Source organism: Halichoerus grypus, chromosome 12 (genome assembly GCF_964656455.1).
Source record: "Halichoerus grypus chromosome 12, mHalGry1.hap1.1, whole genome shotgun sequence".
NCBI classification, from domain to species: domain Eukaryota; kingdom Metazoa; phylum Chordata; class Mammalia; order Carnivora; family Phocidae; genus Halichoerus; species Halichoerus grypus.
In genome coordinates this window covers 65,702,797-65,716,801 of record NC_135723.1, presented here as the reverse complement: position 1 = coordinate 65,716,801, position 14,005 = coordinate 65,702,797, and the positions used below count along the sequence as shown (strand labels likewise).

General features: G+C 36.3%; 1 protein-coding gene across 1 annotated transcript in view; it reads right to left on the bottom strand.

The window, feature by feature from the left end:
• SEPTIN7 (septin 7) overlaps nucleotides 1-14,005 on the bottom strand; it is a 122,056-nt gene that overhangs the window by 86,987 nt on the left and 21,064 nt on the right. The gene's annotated exons all lie outside the window — the stretch shown is intronic.

Here is a 14,005-nt window from a genome sequence, read left to right as displayed (position 1 = left end):
CACAGGTATGAATTCCTTGAAATTTGTCTACTTATTCATGAAATGAAATCAAATGTTGAGTTTAAAACAATTTTCTCATAAATTCTTAAAACTCTCATGGTCAAGGCCAATCAGTAAACAATATCTTTCAAGCTATTAATACCAGGTCCAATTATGCCATTTCAGCATTTCAATTGATCCTGTTGCCTCCCTCATCAGGGACATCAGATTTATCCATATTTTAAAGAAAATCAGAATTCAGTTTTCTGCATGGTTTTTGATTCTTTGATGACCTCAACAATAATTTCATGAGTAATTCAAAGAAGCCTACTTTTAAATTGGTGTAGTAATTAAATCTGACTTTTAACTTACCCAATGGTGAGAAAAACTGTCCATAGTTCAGACCATCTGAGTGAGTAGTCTTACTGGTTAATTTTACTTAGAGGTAGGTCTTAGTCATCATTAAAATACAATGGCAAAATACTCCTAAGAGGTACATATTTCTCTTAAAAGTTTTTGACACATTTAATGTCTCATTAAAAAAAAAAATACTCATGAGATCAAAGCATTAACTCAACACACTTGGATTTAACAAATAGCAATCTGCATTCCTCACTAGTATCACATGTAACAAAATATTCCATCCACCACCTTTTAGCCTTATTTTTTGGATTCATATAAACTAATCTTTAAGCCAAATGCTGACAGGATAACCAAGCCAATTAAATGGAAAAGCTAGTTTTAAATACTAACTAGGATACTGATCAGAGTATAGTATTTTAAAACCAAATATTTGAAAGCCTACTATGTATAAACTAAAAATATGTATTAAATTTAAGGCTTCCTTAGCTCATATTTCATTCAACTGTAAGTTAAATTTAAGTTAATTTAGACTGAAAACATCTCTGTAAAAATTATCTCATATACTCACAGCTACTTTGTAAAGAACACATTTCCATCATTCCAGTGTTCCAGATTCCAACAGAACAGATCCACAGAGGAACAGTAAATGAGGAATTCCAAGAATTGTATATGACACATTCAGTCCAAACAGGAAAGGCAAATCCATTGGAACATAGCAAAAAATAGAGGGAAAAATGAAAGTTACTTGCATGTAACTCAACAAATTAGAAATAAATTACAATAAAATAAGGACAGACTTTATACATGTCAAAGTAATACTTTTTTTGTGGGATGTAAGTCCCAGTGAGTTTTAATTAATGTGCAACAGCTCTCCTGAAGACGTCTTATCTTTTTTTTTTTTTTTTAAGATTATTTATTCATTTTTTTGAGAGAGATAGAGAGAGAGAGAGCATGAGCAGGGAGAGAGGCAGAGGGAGAAGCAGGCTCCCCGCCGAGCCAGGAGCCCGATGTGGGGCTCGATCCCAGGACCCCGGGATGATGACCTGAGCCGAAGGCAGACGCTTAACCATCTGAGCCACCCAGGTGCCCCGTGAAGACGTCTTATCTTTTTATAAAAACCAATTACTATGCCCTGCACTTAAAGTTTTTAAAAAAAAATGGTAGAAAAGCTGTCAAGTGTGAAGTTTCAGCAAGGTATATAGGGACTGAGTTTAAAACCCAAGGAAAAAAATGTAACTTTCATACAATTTTGCTTTGTCAATCCCTGAATTAAGACAGCCCATATCAGATAAATGCAAATGTTTTAGTTAAAAATCTTTATACATTGCTATATTTCAAGTTCTACTGATTAAAGTTCAGAATTGGAAGAAATACAGACTTGTGGATACAGGAAAGGGAAGGAAGCTAAAGATAGCAAGCAACAAATGGGAAGATGAAGTTAATGCGAGCTGTGAAAACTGAAAGGCAACCAACGAAGCACAGAGAAGAAAGTAGACTAACTTTGGACACAATGTCTGTGAAAAGTGGACATCTGTATTTTATATTGACACAAATCTATGAGTTATATCACAACCTGGAGCAGATGATGATATTCAAATGTCAACTTCACAGAGGCCTGCCCTGACCACCCTATCTAAAATTACAACTCCATTCTCCTCCGCACTTTGCTGCAGCTTTATGTTTTTCTCCTTAGAACTTTTTTTTACCATCTAACATATATTTTACTCATCATATTTATTGCAATCTCCACCCTACTCCACCTCCAACTACAATGTGAGCCATCAAGGTAGAAATTAAATAAATTACATAAATTGTGGCATCAAAAAAGAAGCCACCATCTGGGAGAGTTGAAAAAGTATCAGGGAGAGTATTTTAGGTTGCATATTCAAGGACCGCTCCAAACAAAAGGTATGAGAAAAATGCCCGAGAGTATGTCCCTGTGTCTTATTCATTGCTTTACCCTCAAGTCCTTGAACAGTCTTTGGCATATAGTACAATATTGGGAATGAATTAAGAAAAGGGGGGAAAGATGTCTAGGCAAAAGGCTGGGACCTAAAGCGGAGATGAACTTAGTACTTTTAGACCAAAAAGAAGGTACATGAACTACAATGAAGTAAGGCGGTGGATCAGGCAGAAAAGTGATAGAAAACGAGGTCAGGGAGGCAGGCAGAGGCCAGATCATGTGGGACCCAGCCAAAGTAAGAAATTTGGATGTTATTTTAGGCATGATGGGAAGCCACTAGAGGGTTATACACAGGCAAGTGACCTGACCTGATTTGTGTTTTAAAGATAGCTCTCACGGCTAAGAGAAGAAGTGGAGATAAGAAAACTAGTAAGGAGCCTACTGCAATAGTCCAAGAAAGAAAGGGTATACTGAATTTAGATGGTGTGGATGCAAGAAGAGATAAGAAGGATTCAGAATATATTTTGAAGGTAAAACTGCCAGGACATTGCTGATGCACTGGATGTGACTGGTGAAGGAAAAACAGACCAAGATAACTCCTACGTTTTTGGCTTAAACAACTCAATGGAGTGGTATCTCTAAGGAAAAACAGGAACAATGGGGGGAATAAAAGATTAGGTGGTGAGGGCCCAAATCGTCAAAATCATAAACAAGTTTGAACATGTGAAGTGTGATGTGTCCATTATACATTCAAGAAGGCCAGTAGGCAGTTAAATACGTAAGTCCACAAAATGCAGGGTTGGTTGGTGCTGAAAACATAGATTTAGGAATCATAAGCATATAAGTAGTATTGGCAGAGGGTTGGATTCTCGGGGAGAAACTACAGATTATGGGGTCTAGCCAGACTCCTGGAGCACTCCAACACTGAGCTGTCAGGCAGAGAGTGAGAAAGATCAGTCAGCAAGAAGGAACACCAGGAATGGCTCAAGGTCACTCAACTGTGTTAAATGCCACTGAAAGGTCAAATGAAATACCAAAGACATAACCATAAAAATAATGTTACTGGTAACTTTGGATAAGAGCAGTCTCAGTAACATAGTCTGCTATGAGTGAGTAGGTTGAGAGTACAAAATTCTTTGCACATAAATTTTATAACATTTTAAATAATTCTATGTTTTAAATTATTTTTAAAATTAAACACATTACTTATCAGCCCCCTATAATTATTTCCCAGAGGGAGAAAAACATGTCCTACTCATCTCTATATTCCTAGCAAAGTGCTGATACATGAGAGCTATTTTAAAAAGCTAAATGGCTAAAATATATACTTTCAGGAAAATTCCTTCTAAGGAAAAAAACTGTGTCCAAAGACCAAAAAAAAAAAAGGACTTCGGGAATATACCAATAATATAACATTGGTTGACTAAAACATATAGACTTTTCACATTTCATAAGAATCATTCCTTACCCCAAATTCTAAAATCAACCATAGTCTGTAATTCAGAAGACTTAACCACCCACTGATTCTTTTCCTGGCCAAATAAAATGTTCACAGTACCAGTGTGAAATGTAATCTCTGGATAAGAAACATTATTTATAGATGTGAATGATATAACTGTGACACTTATAAGCATGTGAATATAGATAAAAGTATATTCTCACGCAGGCTTTTACCAAAATACCTTAGGGTCTTAAAAGTATTACTTGATTTGAAATATGAGTTACATAAGAAAGAACAGTTATCAAATCATCTTTTCTTTTATAAAAAGAGTTTATTTATTTATTTGAGAGACAGAGTACAAGTGAGACAGTACAAGCAGGGAGAGCAGCAGAGGGAGAAGCAGACCTCCCACTGAGCAGGATGCCCAATATGGGACTCCATCCCAGGACCCCAGGATCATGACCTGAGCCTACGGCAGCCGCTTAACCAACTGAGCCACCCAAGCGCCCCCAAATCATCTTCTCTAAAGGCATATATTTATAAAAATCTTTTAGTTACTATGCCAAATCTCTATGGCAAAATTCTTATTTAAGAAAATCAAATCACAACAATTCACTGCTTGTTATTTCACTGTCTGTGGAAAAATCAACTTAAATACAATATCCAGTAATCTCAGTGTTTAACTTACTTAACCTTATTTCTAGAAATCAATTATATTTGAAGAACAAGATGCTTCAAGTAAGTTCCGACTGATAGATTACTGGAACCCTTAAGAATACTTCACCTTCTCTTGCCATTTGTTCCGATTCCAAAGAATAAAGTTATGAAAATCTTGGCATCTGAAATCCATTATCGTTTTTAAAGGTCTGAACATTAATGTGTTTCAACAAATTTTCCAGAAGAGAAAAGCAGCAATTTATTTTGAAAAATGCCAAAAATACATTTCCATAACAACAACAAAATTGAGCAAGGGGAACTGTAACAGAAAGGAAACCTGACAAAAACCAGAATTTGAGGAAAATTAAAACATACCCATGCTACATGTACTACAAACCTTCAACTTCCCTCATCTTTACAAAATGAGACATTCAGCCCCAAATTACCTTAATGTCACCAGAATTCTATTCCTCCCCTTAATAACTGCAATTAAAAAAAAAAATCAGGCTATAAAGATCCAAGCTTTTTATCCATAACTTTAAATTTCAAAGATAAACATTTGGTCTTTTCCTAATTAACTTCAAGTTCAATTTGTGCCCTTTGGAATTTAAAACATACATATATTGTACATTGTTTTATACATGGACAAAAATAATTTTCTTTCTTGTAAAATTTAACCAATTCTAAGTACAAAAAACTACGCACTACAAAAGGAAAGGTTATTGATACATAATTTTATCTGTCTACTCCTTAGTATTCTTAAAAGCCTTACATCGTATACATAGATATAACTCTCCAGCACTTGCTTAGTCTTACATAACCCAATGGAAAAATTAAAGAATGTCACCATTTAAATGTTTTAAATATTTTAAGTATAACTGGTATAAAAATACCTACATTCCAGATTTAATAACAAGAACACTAAAATGTTACAAGATTACAAGGGTATGTCCTAAATGTTGGCTTTAATGTCCCCTCACCCTAATTTTTTTGAAAAGTTCATGTCTTAGTTTGCCTGCCCTCAGCTCCTCCCTTTTCACTGAGATGAGCAATTATGTACTGATGAAACCAACTTTTATTTTCTCTATTCTGGATTCCTAGTTAATCTGCTTAAGATATTTTAATATTTAAATCTATGAATATATGTAAGAATAAGATGACTTATAATTTAAAGCTTTTTTTTTCTTTACTCTGAACCTGGAATCTAGATCTCTACGTATATAGAATTACTCTCTCACTCAATCAACAAAGTTACTGGACCTTCACAATGTATGTACTAGCAATTAGGTACACAAAGATTAATAAAAACAAGATCCCTGCTTATGAAACTAAGAACCTAAGGTCAGGTAAGTTAGAAGGCAATTATAATAACAGTGATAAAATACTATGATCTAGGCAAACATGAAGAATGGCTATGAGAACAAAAAAGGCAGGGGGAGAGGGAGGAGCTTGGTTCTATTCCTAGGTCAGATGCTTCAGATCCTGAAGGACTAGCAGGTCTTAGTCTGATGAGAAATGTGGGTAGGTGCTGGAAAATACGGGTCTCAAGCAAACTAGTTGGTAACTGCAAAGGCTCAAAAGCAAAAGGAGAGCATGATTCTCTATGGGAACTACAAATTTAATACATCTTAGTTTCAGTGTCTGGGAGCTACAGCATAGGAAACTTAAGCAAAAGCCAGATCATGAAGAAAAGATTTTGTTAGCCACACTAAGGATCTTTTTTTTTTTTAATTTTTTTATTGTTATGTTAATCCCCATACATTACATCATTAGTTTTAGATATAGTGTTCCATGATTCATTGTTTGTGCGTAACACCCAGTGCTCCATGCAGAACGTGCCCTCCTCAATACCCATCACCAGGCTAACCCATCCTCCCACCCCCCTCCCCTCTAGAACCCTCAGTTTGTTTTTCAGAGTCCATCGTCTCTCATGGTTCTTCTCCCCCTCCGATTTCCCCCCCTTCATTCTTCCCCTCCTGCTACATTCTTCTTCTTCTTTTTTTCTTTCTTAACATATATTGCATTATTTGTTTCAGAGGTACAGATCTGAGATTCAACAGTCTTGCACAATTCACAGCACTCACCAGAGCACATACCCTCCCCAGTGTCCATCACCCAGTCACCCCATCCCTCCCACCCCACCCCCCACTCCAGCAACCCTCAGTTTGTTTCCTGAGATTAAGAATTCCTCATATCAGTGAGATCATATGATACATGTCTTTCTCTGTTTGACTTATTTCGCTCAGCATAATACCCTCCAGTTCCATCCATGTCGTTGCAAATGGCAAGATCTCATTCCTTTTGATGGCTGCATAATATTCCATTGTATATATATACCACATCTTCTTTATCCATTCATCTGTTGATGGACATCTTGGCTCTTTCCACAGTTTGGCCACTGTGGACATTGCTGCTATAAACATCGTGGTGCACGTACCCTTTCGGGTCCCTACTTTTGTATCTTTGGGGTAAATACCCAGTAGTGCAATTGCTGGGTCGTATGGTAGCTCTATTTTCAACTTTTTGAGGAACCTCCATACTGTTTTCCAGAGTGGCTGCACCAGCTTGCATTCCCACCAACAGTGTAGGAGGGTTCCCCTTTCTCCGCATCCCCGCCAACATCTGTCATTTCCTGACTTGTTAATTTTAGCCATTCTGACTGGTGTGAGGTGGTATCTCATTGAGGTTTTGATTTGGATTTCCCTGATGCCGAGCGATATTGAACACTTTTTCATGTGTCTGTTGGCCATTTGGATGTCTTCTTTGGAAAAATGTCTGTTCATGTCTTCTGCCCATTTCTTGACTGGATTCTTTGTTCTTTTGGTGTTGAGTTTGATGAGTTCTTTATAGATTTTGGATACTAGCCCTTTATCTGATATGTCATTTGCAAATATCTTCTCCCATTCTGTCAGTTGTCTTTTGGTTTTGTTGACTGTTTCCTTTGCTTTGCAAAAGCTTTTTATCTTGATGAAGTCCCAATAGCTCATTTTTGCCCTTGCTTCCCTTGCCTTTGGCGATGTTTCTCGGAAGAAGTTGCTGCGGCTGAGGTCAAAGAGGTTGCTGCCTGTGTTCTCCTCTAGGATTTTGATGGACTCCTATCTCACATTGAGGTCTTTCAACCATTTGGAGTCTATTTTTGTGTAGCCACACTAAGGATCTTAGATTAGACTTCATCTTGAAAGCTTATGGAGATCATTAAAGGACTTTAAGCATAAGAATGCACAATCACATTAATTCACAGGCAGAATCACATTCTTATTTTAGAAAATTACCACTAACAAGAATATTGAAGATGAACTATAAGTGTTCTCAGAATGATAGCAATCCCAAAAGCTGGTGCAGTAACCCAGGGAAAAAATTAAGACTTGAGCCAAGAAAGAAGTGAGGATGAAGAGAAACAGAAGCTAAAATTCAACTGTCTATTAAGGTAGCCACTAGCTACACGTGGCTATCAAAAACTGTGAAATTTAGCTAGCCTGAAATGAGATGGGATGTAAATGCAAAATACATGCCAGATTTTGAAAACTTAGTATGAAAAAAATTTTGAAAAATATCTTAATTTTTATAGTGACTGCATGCTGAAATGAAATTTTAGTCATATTGAGTGACATAAAATATGAACTAAAGTTAATTGCACCTGTTTTTTTTTACTTTTTAAATGTGGCTATTAGAAAAGCTTAAATTACAGGGCGCCTGGGTGGCTCAGTTGGTTAGGCGACTGCCTTCGGCTCAGGTCATGATCCTGGAGTCCCGGGATCGAGTCCCACATCGGGCTCCCTGCTCGGCAGGGAGTCTGCTTCTCCCTCTGACCCTCCCCCCTCTCATGCTCTCTCTCTCTATCTCATTCTCTCTCTCAAATAAATAAATAAAAAATCATAAAAAAATAAAATATTAAAAAAAAAAAAGAAAAGCTTAAATTACATATATGACTTACATTAATTTCTACTGGACAGTGCTAGGTTAGATATTAATGAGATGAATTTACAGGTCTCTATAACTAACCCGGGGGGTGCTAAGATTGAGATTTCTGAATTTAGGTTTGAACAACTGGATTACGGTGGTACCAATCATTAAAAGCAGGAATCACTTGAGTTTAAGGTGTTAACTGGACTTTAGAGAGACAAATGTCTAGTACACAGCTTGCATATATAAAAGTTAGAAGTTCTAGAAATGTCTGGGTGAAACAGATAAAACATTTTAAACCAACACTTAAATGGTAAGAAGGCCATGGGTATGAATCCAAATACAGTACACGAAGTAGGAAGCAGGCCAGAACCAACACTAACATCCCACCACCTACACAAATCTAGAAAAAGATGAGCGAGAAACAGAATGAGGAAAAAAGAGGTTCCTAGATGCAGTTTAAGGAGATCAATTATAGTGGCCTTTTCCAAGAAGTGGTCAACTGTACCAAAAGCTCTGGAGTGATCAATATAGATATAGAAGAATATACTTACTATTAGGGACCTTTGTCAGAACAGGGGAAAGATAGAAGAAAAATGCATATTGGAAGTAAATAAACAGTGAATAAATGCAGGGAATGAGTATAAACAATTCTTTCTGAATGCTCATCTGTGCAGAGCAATAAGGTAGAACCTGGAGAATAACAATGGGTCAAGGGAGGGTTTTAAGGGAAAAAAAAAAAAAGATAGTTGCATCCATTTAAATGCTAATAGAAAAGATCAAGTAGACAAATGGCTGAAAAAAGGGTAAGTCAGGATACAATGTTCTAGAGTGAGGGACGAGGTTTTCTCCAAGGGCCGAAGACAAAATCATGTACTAATTCTAAGGAGAGGAGGACCAGGGAATATTAAGAGGTAACATTTGAATGAGCAACCACAAGAATAGAGAGAAAGACTAGGAGTCCATAGGAGACAGCCAAGCAACTCTATATGCATGTTAAGGCTGAAGACCACAAATCTGTGTGAATGCATCCCAGAAGCCATAGAATCTTTTTGTCCAGTACCAATCTGCAACTTCAGTACAAGCAAACAGGCTGTAGGAGTCATATGAAACTCTTATTTTGCAGAAAGTGTGCACAAAAGTACAAGGGATTACAGGAGCTGACAAGTATAGCTGAAGTGATTCAGTGAACAAAAATGAAAAGGGTCAAGGATGAAAGGTAGGAAACAAGGAAATGAGAAAGCTAAAAGAATGTGAACTTGTGGTTAGAATAGGCCATACAATTAAAATTTTAGAGGTGGAACAGAAGTTCTAGATGATAACTACATGGGACCGTTAAAATGATGGCCCAAGCACAACCCAGAAATTGTGAGGCTAAATTACTGAATTAGTTGTACACATGGGCACTAAAAATGCCCCAGAATGATGACAGAGCTTGGGGAGGAAAGGAAAACTAAGTGTTTTGTGCCATCTTGAATGAATAAATACAAACTGGCAAATTTAAAAAGTGTGAGAACATGCTGCTATTAAACAGCATAAGCTTTAAAGAAGCAGGGCTTTTTTTTAAAGGAAGAATGGTCTAGAGTCTAATCAGCACTGCCGAATACAAGTATAAAATAAATCACATATGCAATTGTAATTACTCCACTAAACACATTAAAAAACTAAGAGTAAAAAGAATTTAACTTTAATAATATGTTTTATTTAACCAATGTATATACAACACTATTTCAACATACAATCAATATAAAAATTATTATGATTCATTTCACATATTCATTGCATCCTTTTCTTTTGTAGTAATCTTTGAAATACAGCACACTTCATTTAGGACTAGTCACATTTCAAGTGCTGAGGATCCATGTGGTTAGTGGCTACTGTACTAGATATAGATATAGAACATTTCAAGGATATAAAACATTTCCATCGTGCCAAAAGATCTCCTGGAACACAAAATGAAATGAATAATAGTACCCAGTACTTAGGATGCTGGCAAATAAGCATCTCCTACATGACTGATGGAATATAAATTTAAACCATTTCCCTGAAGAGCAATCTGGTTTTGCAGACCAAAAGCATAAACTTTCATGCTCCCAGCCTCAACACATTCCACTTCCACACATTCATAATTTTGAGAATATATTTAAGATTTAGCTATAAGAACATCTAACAAAACACAGTTAATAAAAGTAAAAGACTGTAAAAACCATGTTCCAAAAACAAGTGAAAGAAACAATATATCATGGTATTCCCATATGTAAAAATACCACACATTATAAGTTTTAGAAGAATAAGCATGACAGATAACATTATATTAAGTGGAAAAACTGTTTTAGACAGCTGACACAGTATTATGTACCTTTAAACATTCTCTTGTGTGCACACGGAAAACAAAAGGATACAGACTGGAGTGACAGTAAAGAAAGTGACAGGGTAAAGATCTCAGAAAATTCTCTCCTTCAAAAGCAATGAGAAAACTGTCAAAATCAACTTCTTAAAAACTCTGGAAGTTAACAAAAGGCTTGCAGCCATCCACAGAGCACTTATCCAAAATAAGGGGGCTGAATCTGGGTAACTTGCCCATTCTCATCTCCCCTCCCAGCTCCACAGGAGCCTTGAAAACCAACAGCACACAATAATGGCAAAAATCAGCATCTTGACAGCAACTGGAGGAGGCAGGACAGGCTCTTTTGAAGCCCCATTCCCAGACAACTATCATTATTTGGCCTGTCTGGTGTTGCCCTAGAAGACTCCATAAATAACCACAAAGATAACCAGAGATTTCAGTGACAACACATAGCACAGAAAGCAGAATTTACAGAAAGTCACCAAACAAACAACAAACAGCAATAAGAAACCCTGGAAGGAGATCTGAGCAAAGTTGCCATGTTGTATTATTTAAAAGATCCAGTTTTTAACAAAAAATTATGAGATATGCAAAAAACACAAGAAAGAATGTCCCATATACAGGGGGGAAGCAATCAATAAAGACTATTTCCTAAGAACACCAAGACATTAAGCAAAGGCATAGCTTTCTTAAATATGTTCAAAGAACTAAGGGAAACCATGTCTAAAAAACTGAAGGGAAGTATGAGAACAATGTTCACCAAACAGAGAATGTCAATAAAAAGACAAGAAAGCATTAGGGGCGCCTGGGTGGCTCAGTCGTTAAGCATCTGCCTTCGGCTCAGGTCATGGTCCCAGGGTCCTGCGATCGAGCCCCACACCGAGCCCATCGGGCTCCCTACTCGGCAGGAAGCCTGCTTCTCCCTCTCCCACTCCCCCTGCTTGTGTTCCCTCTCTCACTATGTCTCATCTGTATCTGTCAAATAAATATATAAAATCTTTAAAAAAAAGGATTAAAAAGAACTAAATATTCTCAAGTTAGAAAGTACAACTGAAATGAAACTTCAGTAGAGAGGCTCAATAACATATCTGAGCTAGCAGAAGCAGCAGCAAATCTGAAGACAGATCAAAATAACATTAGCTAGTCTAAGGATTAAATATTCAATAAAAAGGCACATATTGGCTGAGTAGATTAAAAACCATGATCCAATTATATGGTGCCCACAAGAAACTCTTTTTAGAATCACAGACACAACTACCTTGAAATAAAAAGGATTTAAAAAATAAAAAGAGAGCTGGAGTGGCTCCAACACAGACGTTAAGACAAAATTGTTACCACAGACAAGGATACTTAATACTGATTAAAACATCAATTTATCAAGAAGGTATAACAATTATAAACACATATGCCCCTAAAAACAGAGTCCCAAAATACACAAAAACTAAGAGAATGAAAGGGAGAAATAAGACAATTCAACAATAATAGCCTGACTTCAATACTTCACTTTCAAAAATGGGTTAAACAACTACAAAGAAGATAAATAAGGAAACAGAAGACTTGAACATAGCAACTAGACTTAACATATGTAGAACACTGCACCTGAAACCAGCAAAATACATTCTTCTCAAGTGCACATGAAATGTTCTCCAGGACAGACCATATATTAAACATCTTAGTCTCAATTTTAAAGGGTTGAAATCAGCTATTGTGGATACTCTTCATATACAAAAGAATGAAATTATAAATAACAAAAGGAAATTTGAAAAAGTGACAGCTGTGGAAGTTAAACATTACACTCTGACCAATGGGTCAAAGAAATCACAAAGGAAACTATAAAATTTGAGATTAATAATAATACTATTTTAAAAAAGCACAACATACCAAAACTTGTTGAATGCAGCTAATTCAGGGCCTAGAGGAAAAGTTATAGCTATAAATGCCTATGCTAAAGAGAGAAGATCTCAAATCAATTACCAAACACTTAACCTCAAGAAACTAAAAAAAAGAGCAAACTAGATGCAAACCAAACAGAAATGAAGACTAGGGCAGCAATAAATAAAATATGTAACAAACATAATACAGAAAAAATGAACCAAACCATAAGTTGGTTCATTGAAAAGACGAAAATTTAACAAACCTTAGCAAAGACTAATCAAGAAAACAAGAGAAAACACTCAATAATGAAATTCAGAATGAAAGAGGGCAAATCACTACTAACCTTACAGGAACAAAAAAGATTACAAAGATAAACCTCTGAACAAGTGCATGCCAACAAAGTGAATAACCTATAGAGAAATGAAAAAATTCCTACAAAGATACGAACTACCCTAAACTGGCTCAAGAAGAAAAAATCTTACGTCCTAAAAAAAATAAAGATGGGGCGCCTGGGTGGCTCAGTCGTTAAGCGTCTGCCTTCAGCTCAGGTCATGATCCTGGAGTCCCAGGACCAAGCCCCGCATCGGGCTCCCTGCTCAGCGAGGAGTCTGCTTCTCCCCCACCCCCTCTCAAATAAATAAAATCTTAAATAAATAAATAAATAAATTACATTAGTGATCAAAAACCTTCCCACAAAGAAAAGCCCAAGTCCAAATGGTTCCACTAGTGAATTCTACCAAGTGTTTAAAGACTGCTCAATCCTTCACAAACTAATCCAAGAAACAGAAGAGGACAGAACATTGCCCTGTTTTACCCTGATACCAAATCAGACAAACACATCAAAAAACAACAACAGACAAATGCCTTTTATATACATGCAAAAACCATCAACAAAATACTGGCATACCAAAACCAGCAATATAAAAAAAGAGTATACACCATGACCAGTGGAATTCATCCACTGATTGGTTCTACATATGAAAATTAACCAATGTAATACACCATATTAAGTAAATAAAGCAATAACAATAACAATAAAAAAAAACCACATGATCATCTCCACTAGACACAGAAAAAGCACTTGACAAAAAATCTAACACCCTTTCATGATAAACACACTTACCAAACAAGGCATAAAAGGGAACTTCCTCAACCTCATAAAGCATGTCTAAGAAAAACCCACAGCTAACATCATACTCAGTGGTGAAAGACTAAATGCTTTCACTCTTCAAGAACAAGACAATGATGTCTAGTGCCACTTCTACTTAACACTGTTCTGGAGGTTCAAGCCAAGGTACTTGGCAAGAAAAAGAAAAGGCAATCAAGTTGGAAAGAAGAAGTAAAACTATCTCTCTTCACAGATGACATGATCTTATAAATAAAATACCTTAGCAAATCCACTAAAACACACACACACACACACACACACACACACACACACACACACACACCATGAACTAATAAAGTTGCAGGAAACAAGATTAACAAAAACTTATATTTCTGTATGCTAGCAAAAAACCTAAAATGAAACTAAAAA